The sequence below is a fragment of the Zootoca vivipara genome, chromosome 9 (genome assembly GCF_965207765.1).
Source record: "Zootoca vivipara chromosome 9, rZooViv2.hap1.1, whole genome shotgun sequence".
NCBI classification, from domain to species: Eukaryota; Metazoa; Chordata; class Lepidosauria; order Squamata; family Lacertidae; genus Zootoca; species Zootoca vivipara.
The window spans coordinates 45,921,366-45,940,914 of NC_142592.1; positions in this window are offsets into that span (position 1 = coordinate 45,921,366).

Sequence of the window (19,549 nt, forward strand, 5' to 3'; positions counted from 1 at the left end):
TTGGGCTTCTGCGAGCGAAGTACAAAAGCTGGTGCTCAGGATGCTACCGAGCGGCGGTTCTAGCACCCCTTTGAGTTGCAATTTTTATTTTTCTTCAGAAAATGGGGAAGTAAATGTACAGTAGAATCTGGAGAGCCAGAGTTTATAGGATTGTTTATAGTTCAATCCTAGGCATGTCTGCTCGGAATCAAGTCCCCGTATATGTACAGAAATGGGACTCCCCCCCCCGGTTTTGTGCAGAATTTGGGTAACTACAGTGGAACAGTGGAACTACAGTGGAACTTGCTTCCTACCGTAATAAACCTCCGTAGCGTTGCCCGTCCTCAAATACGTGAATACAAAGAGGCATTTGTTAGTGATTTGTCTTTTTGTTTAAAGGTTTCCTCGTGTACCTAGACGGCAGTTGGCGGTGTAGCACAGGTCTCACTACGATTCTCAAAGAAGGTTTAAGCAGTTATGTTGTAGGGGAAACAGGGAACTCAACCTTAGTCCAATTTGTGACCAGCTCTTAATTGGATCAGGATGTGGAACAGGTATGGGAAAAGAAGAGGAAGGAATAACCTGAACTCTCAGGCATACTAGGTTTCCCTCCATGCCCAATAAGAGAATGTTAGCACCCCCTTTTTTCAACCATGTGTTCACCCAGTGTTTACTTTCTGCTGGGGTTCACCACTGTTGTTACTCAAAATTGAAAAATGTTTACACTAGCACATTACATCATTACTAACCACTTACACATCACTCCCCCCCCAGATGAAACTTGTTAGCAAAAAAAAAAAAGGCACAAATTTGCACATCCTGATCTATCTATCTATCTATCTATCTATGTACTTCTCATAGGGACGCAGGTGGCACTGTGGGTTAAACCTCTGTGCCGCTTAGGCTTGCCAATAGAAAGGTCGGCGGTTTGAATCACCGCAACGGGGTGAGCTCCCGTTGTACGGTGCCAGGTCCTGCCAACCTAGGTGTTTGAAAGCACGTCAAGTGCAAGTAGATAAAATATGTACTGCTCCGGCAGGAAGTAAACAGCGTTTCCGTGTGCTGCTGATTTGGCCAGAAGCGGCTTAGTCATGCTGGCCACATGACCCAGAAAAACTGTGTGGAATCAGACAAACGCTAGCTCCCTCGGCCTGTAAAGCAAGATGAGCGCTACAACCCTAGAGTCGTTCACAACTGGACTTAATTGTCAGGGGTACCTTTACCTTTATGCACTTCTCATAACAAGTAGTACAATTTATGTTGAAATACAATACATTTCACCATAGTGGAGAAGACGGTGACCTAGGACCATGCTTAGTCTGCTATCTAGCTTCTAACATTCAATGGGCAACTTCAGGACCCCACCCTCCTTTCTGATAGTAATTCATATTTAATCTGAGTTAGACCAAATAGCGCTTTAAATAGAGGACTCATCAAATGGAGGACTGGCCTGACATTCATTGCCTATTATCTCTTCTGAGCACACAGCATTAAATCATGAAGGACAGTTTTCACAGGTGTGGTTTTTAGGAAAATGATGTCATGGGCTAAATTTGGTACCCCAGAATAGCAAAATTGATCCATGGGCTGGAGGTTCTTTATCCTGGAACAATATAATCCACTATTGTTTACCTGCTAGTTTCCCCCTTAAAACTACTTCTGCCTCCAATTAGTCATTATCATGTAAACAAATCTAGAACTGCTTCAAATTACAGGGCTATGTAGACAAGCTATCAATAAACACAAGTATAGGAAGTAATTCTACCATTAGAGGCTGAAGGAAGTGTATTTTGTATCACATTTGAAAACCAGGATGATGATGACATAGAATAGATGAGACAGACATATGATTAGTGAATAGGGACAGGGAAAGTGTAGAAAGCTTTTCTCTCTGCTTCCAATAATTAGGCATAAATGTACTTCCTTTGAAGGTTAGTTATAGCAAATGGTTTAGAGGCATGGTTAGGTTGTGTTCCAGATTGTATGTGGGGGTGAGAAAGCATATGTTTTTCTTTCAGTCTTAATCATAGAAATGTCTTGTTTCTTTGAAGGAAATGAATTTTAGTCATTAGAATTCAAAACACTTTGCTACATAAAGTTACTGAAATGCTGTCTAATACAGCACACAAAGCTTACACGATGAGCTCACTTTTTACTCTAGTTTCACAGAAGTGTTTTGAAAATTCTATTATGTGTCTTCCAAGCCAAATTATGAAAATAATAATAATAATTTATTATTTATACCCCGCCCATCTGGCCGGGTTCCCCCAGCCACTCTGGGCGGCTTCAAACAAAACATTAAAATACAGAAATCCACCAAACATTAAAAGCTTCCCTAAACAGGGCTGCCTTAAGATGCCTTCTAAAGGTCTTGTAATTGTTGTTTTCTTTGACCTTTGGTGGGAGGGCATTCCACAGGGTGGGTGCCACTACCGAGAAGGCCCTCTGCCTGGTTCCCTGTAACTTGGCTTCTCGTAGCGAGGGAACCGCCAGAAGGCCCTCGGCACTGGACCTCAGTGTCTGGGCAGAACGATGGGGGAGGAGATGCTCCTTCAGGTATACTGGAGAAAAGACAATTTCGAGCATTATAGTGTGCTCCCAATTGATCCTCTGCAAGCAGGAGTTGAATTCAGCACCTTTTAAATTTGTCACCAAATACAAGTTCTGCCAGGTGTTCAGGAGCTGCTGATCAGAGCTTCTAAATGCATCTGATCCCTGCCACAAGTTGGATTTGCTTAAGGTGCTGAATTTAAGTTTAGCACTGAATACAAGCCCTGCTGGAGTTATCTGCATGTGGGAAATTGCACATTTCCCACATGCAGCTGATTGAGGGCAGCTGATCCCTGCCACAAGCAATAGTTTGCCCTTTTGGTTTATGCACTGCTATTTTAAGTTCCAGTGTCAGTTAATCAGAGGTGCATTCCTTGGCCATCGTAGATTTGAGAACTGGAACAGAGTCCAGTTTAAGTTTTGATAACATTAGTAGATGATTCCTGAAAGTTCCATTGAATTCAGTCAAATTTACTTCTGAATTAATATACATAGAATTGGGCTGTTAGCTAGCATGATACACTTGCATCCAAACTTGCACCTTCACTGTAAATCTGGTATATCTTTTTCCATCAGTGTAAAGCCATATTTTATTATGTGCTGCAGCAAAACAATATTACACTCTTCCACAAGTATTAAATCAGCTTGAGAGGCTTGGATCTGCTCCTTCAATAACACTGCTCCTTCTCTCTTATTCCACCACAATACCGTGTTTTCCCTTTTTTAAGACCCCTTCTTATAACTTTTTTTTCCTAAAAAAAACCACAGGGTGGCTTACTTTCGGTGGGATGTCTTATTTTTTTATTATTACCGGTACAGTTTTTGCGGCTCAGGGCACTGGCTCAGGGCACTGCTGGGCTCTCTTGAGTGCACGGCGCTGCAGCAGCCATTGGTTCTGGGTGGCGGGGCGGCAGGCGTCCTTGGCCGGGCCAGGCGGAGGCCACTGGCTCAGACGCTCCGCCCGCCGCTGCAGGGCGCTCCAAGCTCCTTGGCCAGGCCAGGCAAGGAAGAAGCAGTGAGCCCAGCGGTGGCGGCAAGCACGGAAGCGGCAGGGACGGTGGTGGACGAGTAGGCGGAGTGCGGGGATGTAGCCAGCAAGGCAGGAGCGCGATCAGCTGTAAAGCGGAGCTCTTGGAGCGCCGCTTCACAGCTGATTGCACTCCTGCAGTGCATAGAGTGACTCTGTGAGTGGAGGTGCCTGTGGGGGTTGGTTTCCATAGCACGGAAGTATGGCTTATTTTCGGGATATGTCTTGTATTTCTCAAATGCTTAAAAACCCTGCCATGGCTTACTTTATGACTACGTATTAAAAAAAGGGGAAACGGGGTAATAGTGCTTTTTCATCCTACGGACATGAACAAACAAATAAGGAAATCAGAAAGTCTCCCACACACTGCCTATTTTGGCCGTTGTTAGTTTGCTTATTTATTTTCCATTCTGTAATTGTTTCTGGTTGAAGAAACCTGAATAAAAGATTATGATGACTAATAGATTTGCACATTATCAATGCTCAAACACCCCCATAAACTGCTCTAGTAAAATTAGTAGGATGAACAGCTGTTATCATGCTTTTATTCCAATGACAACTGTAAATGAATTTTAAGGCTTTGTTCACATAGAATTTGTCTATAATATTCAGAGAGGCAGGCAGCTGACTGAGCACAAGAACAGCAAATCTTAGGAAGAGGAGGAGGCAGAAAGAAGGAAAACAGATTTCCCCCTTCCTTTCTGGGTATGTACATCTCTTCTTGAGATAAGGCAGCACAGCACCTGTTGCATAGCTGCCAAGTTATCCCTTTTTTAAAGGGATTTTCCCTTATGCTGAATAGGCTTCCTCGCGAGAAAAGGGAAAACTTGGCAGCTATGACCTGTTGTCTTATCAATATAAAGCTATGATATTTTTAAAATTTGCATTCTTCATTCTTACTTGAAAAATTTAATTTTAAAGAAACCACCCACAAATTTTCCCTGGGCTCAGTAGCCTGTTGTTTCTAGTAGCCAATGAAACTAGACTTTCTCACTTTCTATATATTTTATTTCCTTCATCTACATATTCCCTTCCCATAGACCATTTTAAAATAATGCTTACAGCCTAAGATACAAGACGTAATACAAGAAGGAAAAGCAAAAAGCAAATTCATGTTCCAACTTTTTCATAATGTTACATCATCATGGAGTGGGCATCATGTGGGTGGGCTGGGGAAACCCAGCCAGATGGGTGGGGTATAAATACTAAATAATAATAATTATTATTATTATGGGCAGCCAAATGGCAATTGGTCCCAGCTGAGCCAGTGGAGAGGTCCTTGCATAAGGAGCTGCTTTATAACACATCACACCATTGGTCAATCTAGCTCTGTATTGTCTACACTGACTGGCAGCGGGTTTCCCTGGTTTCAGACAAGAATATTTCCTATACCCACTTGGAGATGCTGGGGATTGACTTTGGGCTTTTCTGCAGGCAAATCATGCACTCTCCCGCAGAGCTATAGTCTTTCTCGGTGTTTCACCTCTTGCTCTGATGCATGAAAATGGAATAACTGCTAACATTCTGTAGCAGCAAAGTGAGTGTCTGACAACAGAGGTGTCGTACAATCTTACCCCTCTAGTCTGTGACTGTTACTGCATTTGCTTACAAGGCACAGTTGTATTGGCTGAGTGAGCTTTGGAATAGATTTAGGGTAGGTTTGAAGCTTGCGACCCACCAAGCCAAATGCAGCCTAATCTTGCACTGTGGTCTGCTAATTGCTTGAAGGTTCACAGTGTCTACATCAAAAATGGGATTTTCTAGGCCCAGTGAGAATGTGTGCGCAGGAAGTGTAATATGTGTACGCACACATACCTATGTGGAGGACCTAGTAAGATGAGAGTGGTGTCTCTGAAATATAACAATCAAATTCTACCTTTGGAAATAGACAAAGTGGTAGTCTAATGCCCTGTGAAAACCAATGAATCCATTTTGCACTGGAAGTCGACTGCTACTGTCTAATTATGGCAATGTATATGCAGTGTTTCTAGTTATCTCTGTTCTTGATCAATGCCACATTCAGCTCCTTCAGAATAGATTTAATTGTGCCTAGATTTTCTTATTTTACTCATTTCATAAATTGTATATATTGCTTGATTGTAAAAACTCAAAAGTGGTTTACAAAGAGACAAGAGTGAAAAGCAAATACTGTATTTAAATAATTCAAAAAATAGTATCAGCAATAAACAAAAAACATATGCACATGCCATCTCAACTGGGGGACACAATGGAAAGGGCCTTCTTGCAGTGCCCCCACATTTCTGGAATACTGTACAGTACTTTACCAGCTGTGCTTTGGTAGACCCTAACACTTCAAGATTTTATGATAATCCTTGCTTATGTGTGCTTTTTTCAATTGTTGCTTGCTTATGTGTGCTTTTTTCAACTGTGTTCTTGCTTTTTAAAAATAGTTTAAAAATATTATTTGGCCTGGTTGGTTTATTTCCCCCTGACTTCTATTGTATTGCATTTGAACTTTACAGCATCTTGGGTCGTTTTTTAAACCTTAAAGGTGGCATACAAATATTTTAAAGGGGGGGGAATCATGCTTATGCACATGGCCCCTTGGTGGTGCTGTTAAACAAGGTTTCCACTCCTCTGTCTCTTACACTGCAATTCTGATTAGAATCACACACTTTCTTCCCTGCCACAGTTGCCTAACGTATAATCACAGCAAGACACGGACGCCCTTCCAAACACTGAAAGTCTGCATTAAACATGAAAGTGTGCATTAAACATGAACCAGCCCTACTGAGTAGATTCCTCTTTAAGCAAATATATGTTTCCCCACTATATTACTGTGATATTGGTGTTTCTTCCTCAATTTCTTCGTTTAACTAGATTTTAGATACTGGGAAATTAGAACAACAGCACTAAGGGGCACAGAATGCTGCTCTACCTGTATGCCAGGAACTCAATTTTTCACTAGGCTGTACTTAACATGATTATGTTATGAGAGGCCAGCTATACTGAGAGGTCAGTATATTTGGCCCATAGACCAGAAGTTTTCTACCATTGCTGTAGACTAACAGTACTACATTTGGAGCAAGATTTGGGAGCACTTGGCCAGAGCAGTCTGAGTGTGCTCCAGCAGGCCTCTCTTGTTAAAGAATAATAATTTTAATAATATTCATAAAATTTATATCCTGTCCACCTTGCCGGATTTCCCCAGCAACTCTGGGAACTTACAACATAAATAAAGACACAACAAAGCATCAAACATTAAAAAACAAGTTACAGGTAGGTAGCCGTGTTGGTCTGAGTCGAAGCAAAATAAAAAAATTCCTTCAGTATGGTAGCACCTTAAAGACCAACTAAGTTTATATTTTGGTATGAGCTTTCGTGTGCATGCACACTTCTTCAGATACACTAGAAACAGAAGTGTCAGACCCTATATATATACAGAGGGTGGTGGGGGTGGGTGGGAATGGGTGATGGGCTGATGGGAGTGGTAAACCTGCCATCTACAGGTTTACCACTCCCATCAGCCCATCACCCATTCCCACCCACTGTATATATATAGGGTCTGACACTTCTGTTTCTAGTGTATCTGAAGAAGTGTGCATGCACACGAAAGCTCATACCAAAATATAAACTTAGTTGGTCTTTAAGGTGCTACTGAAGGAATTTTTTTATTTTATTAAAAAACAAAATATCCTATACAAGCAGCAAACAAACCAATAAATCAATAGAAACCAACAACAACACCAACAACAATAAACAGTTTACAGTTATACCCAAATTAAAATAATTTCCAACCCCAACTAAATGTTTAACCAACATCAACATCAATAAACATGACTCTGTGGGCCAAATTATAAAGCTTATCATATATGTGCAGCTCCTGTCCAAAATGGTGCCCATGCAACTTGTTCATAACTTTTACTCAAGAGATCCAGCATCATGATGATCTTCTAGAAGGTCTTATCTGATGCATTCTTCAGTTCCCCATCCCCACTATACATGATTGCTGATGTTTGGAAGGGAAGGGAGGGAGGTCTCAGGCATCAGGGAATCTGATCCACCCACGGAAGGCTGCCAGGAATAGATAAGACAGGGAAAGTTCTTACCAATGTCTTTTATTCAATATTCACAGACAGAGGCTTAGAAATGCAGCCTCTTGGATTAATGGTGTTGCTCCAAGTAATTCACCCCCCCCCTTCTCTTCACTTCCTCAATCGTCAACAGCAGCACCCACCTTATTGTGGCCATTTAGGGTCATTTGTCTCCGAGCCCTATGCTCTCCTACTTTCAATGCCCACCGGGTTCTGGGAGAGGGGGGCAGGTCTGGAATGCTAATGTGTCAGCCACCTGCTCCATCTCTGCCTCCTCTTCCTCTCCCATTATTTCCCAACTTTGCCCTTCATCTGCCTCTGTGCTATGACCTCCCGCAAACCACTGTTGTAAATCTATACTGTCTTCCTTTTCTCTGGAAGGTTTAGGCTGGGGAGGTGGCCACCACCACTCCTCCTCTGTCTTGTCTCTGACATGAGGTGAAACAAGTTCTGTTAAAAGTTATAGAGGAAGGAGAGGAACTTTACTGTCCCTAAAGTTTTGCAGTGTTCAGTTCAAGTGCTATGTAGTTGGACTTTCTCCCCTTAATATACCTTTCTGAAAAACTGAAATCTTTTCCAACTTACACACCTTTCTACCTGAAAACCTATTCACTCTGGTGGTTAAAATTGACAAGATTTGTACACGTTCCTCCCTCCCAATAACTGGTTTTAGGTTTTCTAATCATTGAACATTACTAAAAAAATTAGATTACTCAGCCATTATTGGCCTAAATGCACTGAGTACCATCAGATTTTGTTTTCCTTTAACTAAATAAAACTTTATTATTATAATAAATAAGCCTGCCTAATATGTCATATCATCTAGCCTTCAGGGCTGTATCCAAGTTCATCAAGTGGAATCAGACTAGATGAAAATTTTCTACCCTTGAGGCTTCTGAATGAAAAGAGGAACTAAAATGAGATACGAACATTAATGGAGACTCATCAGCATCAGAATAAACTCAAAAATAGACATGACATCTTGCATTTGCATAACTCTGTCAGCTGCTACTATAGAGACAGGGATCTATTACCTCTGTTTATGCTGCTGCTAACATAATTTATAGCAATTTATTCTATAAAAGTAGATTGTAACTCTGTTGGCTGGGAGGGGAAAAAGAAATCACCTTAGCTGCTCTGAAAATAAAAATGGTAATGTGTATAATAGATTTCTGATAAAGTAATTTGAACGGTGAGCTAATATCTAGGCTTGGCTAAATGCATTTTAGTGAACCTCATCACAACCCAGCAGCTAATCTAGATGCATTTATAGACAGAAAGATAATTCCATCTCCTGACCCATGCAACTTTTGTTGAATGGGACATGATATCATTCCACCCACAATATCATATTCTCTAGAATTCCGGAGAGCGGCTCACATCTGAAGAAAGAGAAAGTGCTAGGATAGAGTCAAGTTTTGTTTCATTTCATGTATCTTAATATGCCAGCTATAAAACAAACTTCATTCTTATGCATTTATACAGTTGTTGAAGCACAATTCAAACTGCCTTAGAGGTTAGATGCTACTTGGAGCTATCCAGGGTGCTGCCCACTATACTTGTTCACCTTTTGGCCTTTTACATTTGCTTTTCTTGGCCTTGCTCATCTGGGTCTGCCTTTTGCTTTGCTTGACTTGATTTTGCTTTCTGGAGCCTGAAATAGTGGTATGTGACCTGGTGCCCCAAGACTCTACGGACTCAGGTAAAGGTAAAGGTACCCCTGACCGTTAGGTCCAGTCGCGGACGACTCTGGGGTTGTGGCGCTCATCTTGCTCTATAGGCCGAGGGAGCCAGCATTTGTCTGCAGAAAGCTTCCGGGTCATGTGGCTAGCATGACTAAGCCGCTTCTGGCGAAACCAGAGCAGCGCACGGAAACACCGTTTACCTTCCTGCCGGAGTGGTACCTATTTATCTACTTGCGCTTGACGTGCTTTCGAACTGCTAGGTGGGCAGGAGCTAGGACCGAACAACGGGAGCTCACCCCATTGTGGGGATTTGAACCACCAACCTTCTGATCGGCAAGCCCTAGGCTCTGTGGTTTAGACCACAGCGCCACCCACGTCCCTACGGACTCAGCTATATAGCTGCAAATAAACATTTTAAGTGTGTTCTAAGTGCAATATACCATGTGACACTAGATGGCGATGGTGAACCTTAGGGAAAATTCAATGTATTTTTAAAAATGCTTAAAAAAACAACAAACCCATTTACAGAACGTTTTTTAATATGTGTGTAGATTCCACCTGAGTCTACTACATGTTCCCACTTTGGCTGGAATCCTGTCCCAAGGGTGGGACCACCTCTGGGGCAGAATGCTAACTAGTTTCCAAAAGCTCATTTACTGTGATGCAGTTAGACTCCTCAGAGATTTGGGATTGGCTGCACCTCTAGATAACAAGTTAGTGGCTAACCTGAATTTGTTGCCATGTAATCTGTGAAATGGCTCTTTCGCCTTTCCTGTTTTTACAAATCATTTCAGCACAGCTGTGTGGTACCATTCTGCAAAGCATCCCCAGTTCTATTGAAGAGGGTTTGCTATTACTGATCTAAGCTGGAGACACTTTAGCTTTGCAAAGTTAATGCTTCTCTAGCCACCCCCCCCCAAAGGTCATCAACACCAGGAACACCCAATCTAAGGGTGGAACCAAAAATGTATTTATGGCAAGACAACATGGGGCAGTTGCACAGAGTGATACATTTGATGAAGAGGCATTGCACCATCAGACATGCCTTTTAATTGGAGCTCTTTCCCAACCATTGCTCTTGCGGCGGGGGTGGGGGTGTGCACACACAAAATGCTATACGAAGGTCACAGCGCCAGTTCCTCCTTGGTCAGAGTGACAGAGAGAAAGCAGGAGGGGCAGCAAGAGAGAATGTGTGTGCATGGGGTGGTGTGTGTTTGTGCTTTGAAAATATTGGCAGGAGGGAGACAGATAAGAGACTTTGAGCTAACTCACAGGAGATAGAGAATGTGAAATGAGTGATGGGCTCTCTGCTCACACCAGTCAGAAATAAATGCTACATATATAAGACAAGTAGGCTTATGGTGTGTGAGACAGTGTGTGTATGCCAATGCTCGTCTTAATCCTGTTTAATTTATTACTTAGCCAGCAGAGTAAACAGTGGAGTTAAAGGTTCCTTTTTTCTCCCCTGCCTTCTAAAACAAACAGCTGGATGATATGTGATACCGTCCACAAGACTGGGGGAGTGAGGTGTCCAGCCTGCCAAGATCAGGCTGGCAGCACCAGCACTGAAACAGACTAGTTCCAAAGTAACTCTGGAGAAGCTGCCTGTTGGCTTCACAATGGCAGCTAAGTCCTGCACAGGAGGGAAAGTCTGAAAATTGGGTCTGTGCCTTGTGCGAGGGATTCCTCTCCTTGCAGGCTGAGCTCAAGTCACAATACAGCAGGAGCACAGAGTTGGGGAAGTTGGTTCCTCAGAAAAGTCACGGCCAACAACAATTCCCAATTAAGCTGATACGGCACTGCCACCGTGGTGTACAATGAAGCTGTGACACCACTGGGAATTGAGAGAGGAGAGGATTTTGAGTATTTAGGAAACCAACAAAAGAGTGAAAGAGAGAAGGGTCAGAGCAAAGGACACAGGGTGTGGGTAGGTGGGGGTCATATACCATCTGAACAAGGTGGATGTTTATTTGATTTTTTATATATTTTAGTCCATGTATTTAGTCCACTTCCTATGAAACATCTCTAAGTGATTAGCAACTATATCCTTCTCAGAGGAGAGTGGGGTAGAGGCAGCATCTGACATGTGCTTTAAGGTGCCATTAAAGGTAAAGGAACCCCTGACCATTAGGTCCAGTCGTGACCGACTCTGGGGTTGCACGCTCATCTCGCATTATTGGCCGAGGGAGCCGGCGTATAGCTTCCATGTGGCCACCATGACAAAGCCGCTTCTGGCAAACCAGAGCAGCGCATGGAAACGCCGTTTACCTTCCCACTGTAGCGGTTCCTATTTATCTACTTGCATTTTGACGTGCTTTCGAACTGCTAGGTTGGCAGGAGCTGGGACCAAGCAACGGGAGCTCACCCCGTCACAGGGATTCGAACCGCTGACCTTCTGATCAGCAAGCCCTAGGCTCAGTGGTTTAACCCACAGCGCCACCTGGGCCATTAGGACACCAATATTCTAAGACATGTGGCTTCATTATGAGTCATGTTGGCCATCCCTGCCCTTAAATATCAACCACCTAATCTGTCCCATAAGAGATGCAGGGCTCTTGCAGATAATACACTTTCTTGCTAAGGAAGAAAGATATTCTTAACCAATAACAGACACGATTTCTGCCATGGGCGTAGGCAGGGGGGGCAGGAGGGGGCAGCTGCCCCCCCCTAGAAGCAAAAAAATTAATGTATTTTACAGACCATAACCAGCACTTTTCCCCTCCAAAAACTGAAGTGGAAAGGGCTTTGCTTTAGCAAGAGCAGCTAAGCCTCCACTTGCTGGGGGGGGGACACACAGCAGTAACAAAAACACATCAAATAAATAAAGCAAAGTGGCTACCAGTAGTTAAGCAGTTAAGACAATGGAGCATATATCCCCAGGCAAGATTCGATAGCTGACCATTTCACCCTATTGTTCTTAAGTGGGAGCTGTTAATGAGCATTCAGGAGCATTAAGTGTTCTATTGGCGATTTAATGAGGGTGCAGACTCAGGGGATTCAATTTGACTAAGGTGGCTCTGCAAGGCTAAAAAGAAGTGAATAAGAAAGGGGGGGGGCTGTAGCTTTGACAGACACAGTGATGTTTATAAAAAGCATTGGTGTTCCAGTCTGCCCCTCCTCCTGCATCTGTATACTGTAAATCAGGGGTGGCCACCTCCCAAGAGACTGATCTACTCAGAGTTTAAAACTGGGGGTGATCTACCCCCTTTTGGGGGGTTCAGGTCAAAGCTGTTGAGTTTTTTTTTAAGGAAGGGAAGCCCTGTTTTTTGGGGTTTAGGTCAAACTTGTTGAGCTTCTTTTAGGAGGGAGGGAGGTCCATTTTTGTTTAGGGCTTCAGGTCATAGTTCAACTTTTTTGAGGGAGGAGGAAAATTTTGGGTGAGCTTTTTTTAGGGGTGCCAGTGACCTACCAGTGATCTACCACAGACATCCAGTGATCTACTGGTAGATCACAATCTACCTGTTGGACGTGCCTGCTGTAAATCAAGCAGAGAGAAAGCTGCTTATAAGGCTCCTGTACATGCAGAGTTCCAGCATCCCAGCATCACCCAGAGGCACCCACAAATATGAGTTATCCCTCTCTCTATTTCTTCCTTCCTTCCCTCCCTCTTCCATCCTTAATAAAATACGGGGGGGGGGCAGATAAGCCCCACATAGAAAGCCCATCAACATGGGGGGATGACTCTTTCAAATACGGTATTTACCAGTAATTGGGGGGGGGGAGAGGGGCACCTAGGCCTCTAGGAGTTGGATGCTATGCCTAGGAGTAGGACAATTCAAGAAAGCAGAATGATGCATATGCTATGGTAATATATCAATAGAATCATAGAATTGTAGTCGGAAGGGACCACAAGGGTCATCTAGTCCAACCCCCTGCAATGCAGGATTTTTTCCTAAGGTGGGGCTTGAACCATGGTTGAAATATTATGCTGATATGCAGCAACGCCTCGGAGCCGTCGTGGCTGCGGCCGTGTCTTGCCTCGCCCTCGCCCGCCCTTCCACCCCCTCTCGCCTGCCCGACCCTCCCGTCCTCTCCAGCCAAGCAGGGTAGCCGCCAACGCTACCAGCCCCAGAAGCACAAGGTGACCGCTGCTGCCACTGCCACGATGTCATCAGGCCCGTTGGCCCTTTAGCCCCGCCCACTTTGTGGCCCCTCCCCTTCTGTGCCTTGGCCCCGCCCCTGAACGACCATGGCTTGCCCCCCCCTAGTTTTGATCCTGGCTACGCCCCTGATTTCTGCCCTGTTGACACAATGTGCTACCACAGTGCGAGTAAGAAAGACAATCTTGCTTGACTGTACGTGGAGCATTCCTTTAAAAATACAGGCTGGCTACTTTCAAAGAGCCCTAGCTTCAGAGCTCCTATAGCTCACTGTTTTGTGCCTGACTTGCTCAGCTGAGCTGCTTTGCAAAAATGAACTAATATTGATACTTGTTTCTGAGCTGAAGGGATAATGCTTTAATCCTCTTAGGGTAGGATTCTGACTCCAATGAAATCAACAGCCAGATTCCCAATGGTTTCCGTGGGAGATTAGGTTTTTGAGGAGGGATTTGAATGGGGTAACTTGACAGAGAGAGGCTTTTCTAAGCAGTGGACACAACATGGACACAGGCGCAAAGCAAAGGAGGTCTGTAGGGCATTGAATCTCTTTAACCTCAAAGGCAATTCTTTTATGACCTGAAAATGTTCATTTCCCTCATTACTCTTACTGCCTTCATAGTCCAAAATGTTATTAGCAAACATATAAAATTAGCCAACCCTCTTTAAAATCTAGCTCTAGTGTTGGGTTGGAGTGACCTCTTGGGGCAATGAATTCTATAGGTTAATGCTATGCTGCACCAAGAATTATTTCTTGTTTTATTGGTTCACAACCTGCTGCCCTTTAAAGTCAGCAAGTGGCTGCTGCTTCTCGTAATGTTGGGGGGGGGTTGAGGTAAAGAGAGAGAATCAATCTATTTTGCAGCAAACCTTTGATCATCCTGAATGTCTCAGACATGCCACCTTGTAACCATTCACCCTTGCAGGCTAAATAGCTCTCATCCTGCAGTCCTTCATCTTATGCAAATTCATCTGCTCTGTTGACCTTCACCAGACCTTCCCAATGACTTCTACATATCTTTCCTTCACTAAACACCCTCCTGAAAAGCAAACTATTCTGACCCACAACTTCTTGTGTTATTCAAAAGGTCAATTCCTATGTCTGCACTGATTCATGATGATGAATGTGATTCCCCCCCACATTCCTATTAATTGCCCCCTAATCTTCAAAGAGATGCAGATGCTTAGTTTCTTTAAATTCAACGCAGATGCACCAACTTCTGTTTTTTAAGTAAAGGGATTTCATTTTGTTTGTTTGTTTATGAAATCATTTGGCCCTAGGATCACACTGTGGTCTTGAAGTGTGTCCGCAAACTGGCTCACAATAAAAGAAGAGAAGCACAATAATATCCAGTTACAATACTATAAAACTGTGCTGAAGATAATCAACCAAAACACTATCTGCAAGAAGACAAGAAATTCAAAGCCAGATTAAAAGCTAGGGAGAATAAGATCATCTTAGCTGATTGCCTAAGATTAAAAGAGGAGGAGGCAGCTGAATCTGTTGAGGATGTTCTAGCTCTGATTTTCCTACTCTGAGCAGAACATTGGACTACTTGGACCACCAGCAACACTCTAGGAATACTCTAGGAACCTCTTTATGGTGGAAGTTCCACAGCTTGGGTGCTGCAACTAAAAAGGCTATACTCCAACCAGCCATATTTCATAGATGGTGGGTCATGGAGCAAGGCCTCTGATGATGACTGCTTTGAGCACATTGCAAGCAGGCACCTGTTAAACTTTGGTTGCCTTTCAGGATCCCCTTTAACCCCAGAGTTCCCTCTCTTCCCTCCCTTCAGCTGGAAGGGTCATCTCATCCAAGCTCTGATGATGCATTGAAACACATCAAGGGATTTCTGATAGAATCTTCTCCTTAGCATAATTAACTTGTGGCCCTCCAGACATTGTTGGAATCCAGTTTCTATCAGCCCAGAGATTAATTAATTTAAAGGAATGTTATTCCACTCTTCAGCCAAAAAGGCTTTCAACACAACTTTCAGGATCACTTAAAAAAAAAAAAGTCGTAACTGTCAGTCTTAACATCTAAAAAGACACAACCTAAGTGGAAAATGGATTGGGAGGGAGGAGGAAATGAGCAAACTCAGCTACAAGTTTTAATTACCAGTTCTAATGACCAGCTAGGTGGAAAAGCTCATGGAGAGAACGTGCTAAAAACGCAGTTAATTCCAGTGCTGTCTCCTTGTCCAAATATTTTCAGATGACAGCACCTCTAAAAGTGCAACTTAAGTTTTAGAACATGAAATAGGAACACAAGCTTTTAAATATCATCTAGTTCATATATCAGTTAACACTTATTTGCCTCCTCTCTCTCCCTTGAGTGGTATTTGCATTCAAATTTCACACAAAAAACCCCAATCAAAATCTAACACACAGAAAACACACAAACCAATTTCCTCCCATTTAAAACCTAATTGCAGTGGAACAGCTGAAAGAAGAGACTGACATAACTTTCTTCTTCAGGGAGAGAGGCGTTTTCTTGTATTCATTCATGAATGTCAGACAAGCAATTGGTAAGCTGTTCAATTGCACAAATCTCCATTAAATGCAGATGTCAGTCTGAGAAAATATAAATGTTCTGAAGTTTTTTAAAAATGCAAGAGAACAATTTCTGCCCCAAACGGTCAGTGGCTCAGGGATTCATAAATTCAGCTGCACAGATGCCAGTGGTGATTTTAAAATTGTGTCTGGCAAATAACACCCCTGAAAAGGCAGAAAATAGACTTCCATTTCTTCCATGTGTGCATGACCTGGCAACTTTTAATACGATTTCCCCACCCAATTGTCTTCCTTGTCATCTTTTCTAACCCCATGTCACTTTGCCATCCTTTATCATCTCTGCAACCATTTTGCTTATTCTTTTTTGCTCTACTTTTAGACTCAAACTGCTGTTTCCCTCTTTTCTCCTAATTCCCAGTCACAGCCATAGCCACTGTAGGCTCAGCCTTGGAGGTGTGTGTGTGTGTGTGTGTGTGTGTGTGTGTGTGTGTGTGTGTGTGTGTGTACAATCAGAAGATACAAACATGTTGGGGAAAATGGTGGGTGCAGCTCCATCATCATCCAAGGAAATGCAGCCAGACTCTCAAGTGGTGAGCCAACATCAATGCTCCATGGACACAGAGGGAACCAATGTGTCCTTGGAATGGGGGCGGGGAGTGCATTCTGCAACACTGGATTCACCCAACATGGAGAACCAGGTAGAAGCACCAGTTGCAGCCAGAGGAAAATCTGAGCTACCCTCTGCTATAGTGGCCCTCCACACATGCTCCTAGGATGGCTAGCTTGAATCCCCTTGTGACAAATGTGACAGACTCTCTGGGTGTGCAGCAGGTTCAACCCTCCCTGTTAACAACGCTAGAGAAGACTGTTTTAACTATTTGTGACAGTGTTTTATTAAAACCACAATCAGGTGTTTTACTTGTGTGAAGGATGCCCTGTGCCCACTTATTCCCCATTCAGAGGTTCACAGTAATGAGGAGGCACTTCTGGAACAAAACTAGATTAATAATAATAATAATATTATTATTTTTGTACCCTGCCCACTCTGGATGGCTTCCAGCATAATATACAGACACACAACAGAACACCAGACATTAAAAGCATTCTGATACAAGGGCTGCCTTCAGATGTTTACAGAAGGTCATATAATGATTTTTCACTTTGACATTTGATGGGAGGGCATTCCACAGGGTGGGCTCGACTACTGAGAAGGCCCTCTGCCTGGTTCCCTGTAACTTCACTTCTCGTAGTGAGGGAACCGCCAGAGAGCCCTTGGAGCTGGACCTCAGTGTGCGGGCTGAACAATGGGAGCTTTATATTTATTTACACTCAGTGAGGGTTTTAAGCTTGATGACTACTCACGCAAGGCACAATTCTTAGTTCCAAGCAAACACCATTTACAGAGAACTCAACAACAACAGCAACAACAGCAGCAGCAACAACAACACCTTTTATTTATACCCCACCCTCCCCAGCCGAGACCGGGCTCAGGGCAGCTAACACCAAGTATCTAATACATTTAAAACACAAAATCAAATGATTAGTTTAAAATAAAATTTGAATCACATTTAAAATCATAATAAAATTAAGTGGGAACCCATGAATCATAACTGTAGGGGTAAGGAATTAAAAGTTCACTAGGCCTGGCCACCCATGCTGGTCCCACACGGGCCAATAGAAAGAGCCAAGGAGGCCACTTACATACAGGGTCCCATAGTATAAGGGGACCACCAGGGGTCAGCAAAGAGCCCAACCTTACAGTGTTGTAGAACACCCCTGAAAACAAATCAGAATGAATACTTAATAAAGACTGGACTAAAGGTGCTTTCAGATGGCCACCATTTTCAGGTGAGATTCAACCACATAAATTCTGATAGCACAATTAAAGCTGATTTGGGGCTCTGGCAAAAACAAACAAACAAACAAAACCCACTCCCCCCAATATCAGACTTTTTGCAATAAGGAAAACTATGGGAAAATGCGTTGGAAAATGTGAGGTAACTCTGGCTTTGGCAGGTCATCTAAACTCCCCACAAGCAAATGGGTATGACTGCTAATAAACAGGCAATGGCGTCTAATCTCTCTGCAAACAAACCAGGTTGAATGCTCATGAAACAAGTCATCTGGAAGCAAACGTAGCCTCGCCTTTGTGTCAGCTTTGTGCAATGAGATCAGGATGAATGCTCCATAAAAACAGGTTGTCTGGAAGGGGCTAGAGGAGGAGGAAGCTGAATGTGTCAAAGGAGAGCTCAAACCCAGGCAGGGTTTGCCAAGGCAATTGCACCACCACCATCTGGGCTAGAAAGCACACAGGAGCATATTACATCTCTGCTGATGGCTGGGAAGGGAATGAAGTGGTAATGCATATGCATGCAGGTGCAGGAAGTGACACACGGGCAGGAAGACAGTGCATATGCCACTTGAGAAACAAGTCACTGTGTGCAAACCCAGTGGGCGTGGGGAGGCAGCCAACTCCACCTTGCCTGAACCCAAGGGGTTCTGTGGATGTCTTTGTCATGGCAATGGTTTATCTAGTGTTCTGCTGCTCCTGTAACCCTTGAGCTGAGGGGTCTTTGGTACACGGTTGCCCTGATTAGATAGCAAGACTCTTGGGGTGAAATTATTATTTTGCAGGATCTTTGATTTCCGTGGTAGTTCACAGGGCACTCTTGGTTTTCCTTGTCGCTTACGCAGGGCACACCCCCCCCCCGCTATTCCAAATGAAACAAAATAGTCCGCAAGGAAAATAGTTTATTCTGTGGAAAATCACAGTCTGCCAGCAGTGCGCACATTATAGAGATTACAGCATTAAAAATTTAATTTGAGAAATTCTAAAGCACTTCATATTAAAAACTCCCTGAGATATACTTAGAGAAAATGCTTGTAGAACTCATAAGCTAAGCAATGCTTTAGTTATGAAATGTTAAAGTATGCTTTAATTTATCAAGAACAAGTTTGTGTCACGAATATTACATTTCCATTAATGCAGGATATATTTTTCTGTTCTTTTACTTTTGTCTTTTTTGGCAGCTCCCTGCTGTAATTTTTTTCGGGGGGGGGGAAGGGAAATATAAACATGCCTCAATTATATTAATGTATCATTATATATTTTTTGGAGAATCAGTCTAGATGATACCCTGGGTCCCTACCAAACCTGTGATCCTGTATCTGTGAGGATACAAGGGAACCTGTTGAACCAGTCAAACCACCAGGTAGTTCCTTTGTTAAGGTAATGGCCCAAGCCAGTCAGTTGTACTCATCATTCACATCTTAAAAAGTGGGCTCTGTTGCTATGGAGACAAATGGATGGGCCTTTCCCCATCTCACCTGGCTGGATGCCACATCATCCGACCTGGGATGAAGAAGCGGCCAAGATGGGGAGGGCTGTATATGTGGAAGTTGTGTGAGTCTGGCTCATACTGGAAGCTGGAAACACGGAGACAAGTGTGCTCTGTGCTGAACCCTGGGGGCTGTCCTGGAAACCTAATAGGGATGCAAAATCTGCTGGTGTGTTAAATATTGCGAGCCCTTCCATCTTATGTCCAGGTTGTATTTATGTGTAAATGAAACCATATGTCCTAAAGACGCCGCAGTCTCTGCTGACCTTCATTCCAAGGAAACTAAACACTTGGTAATGGC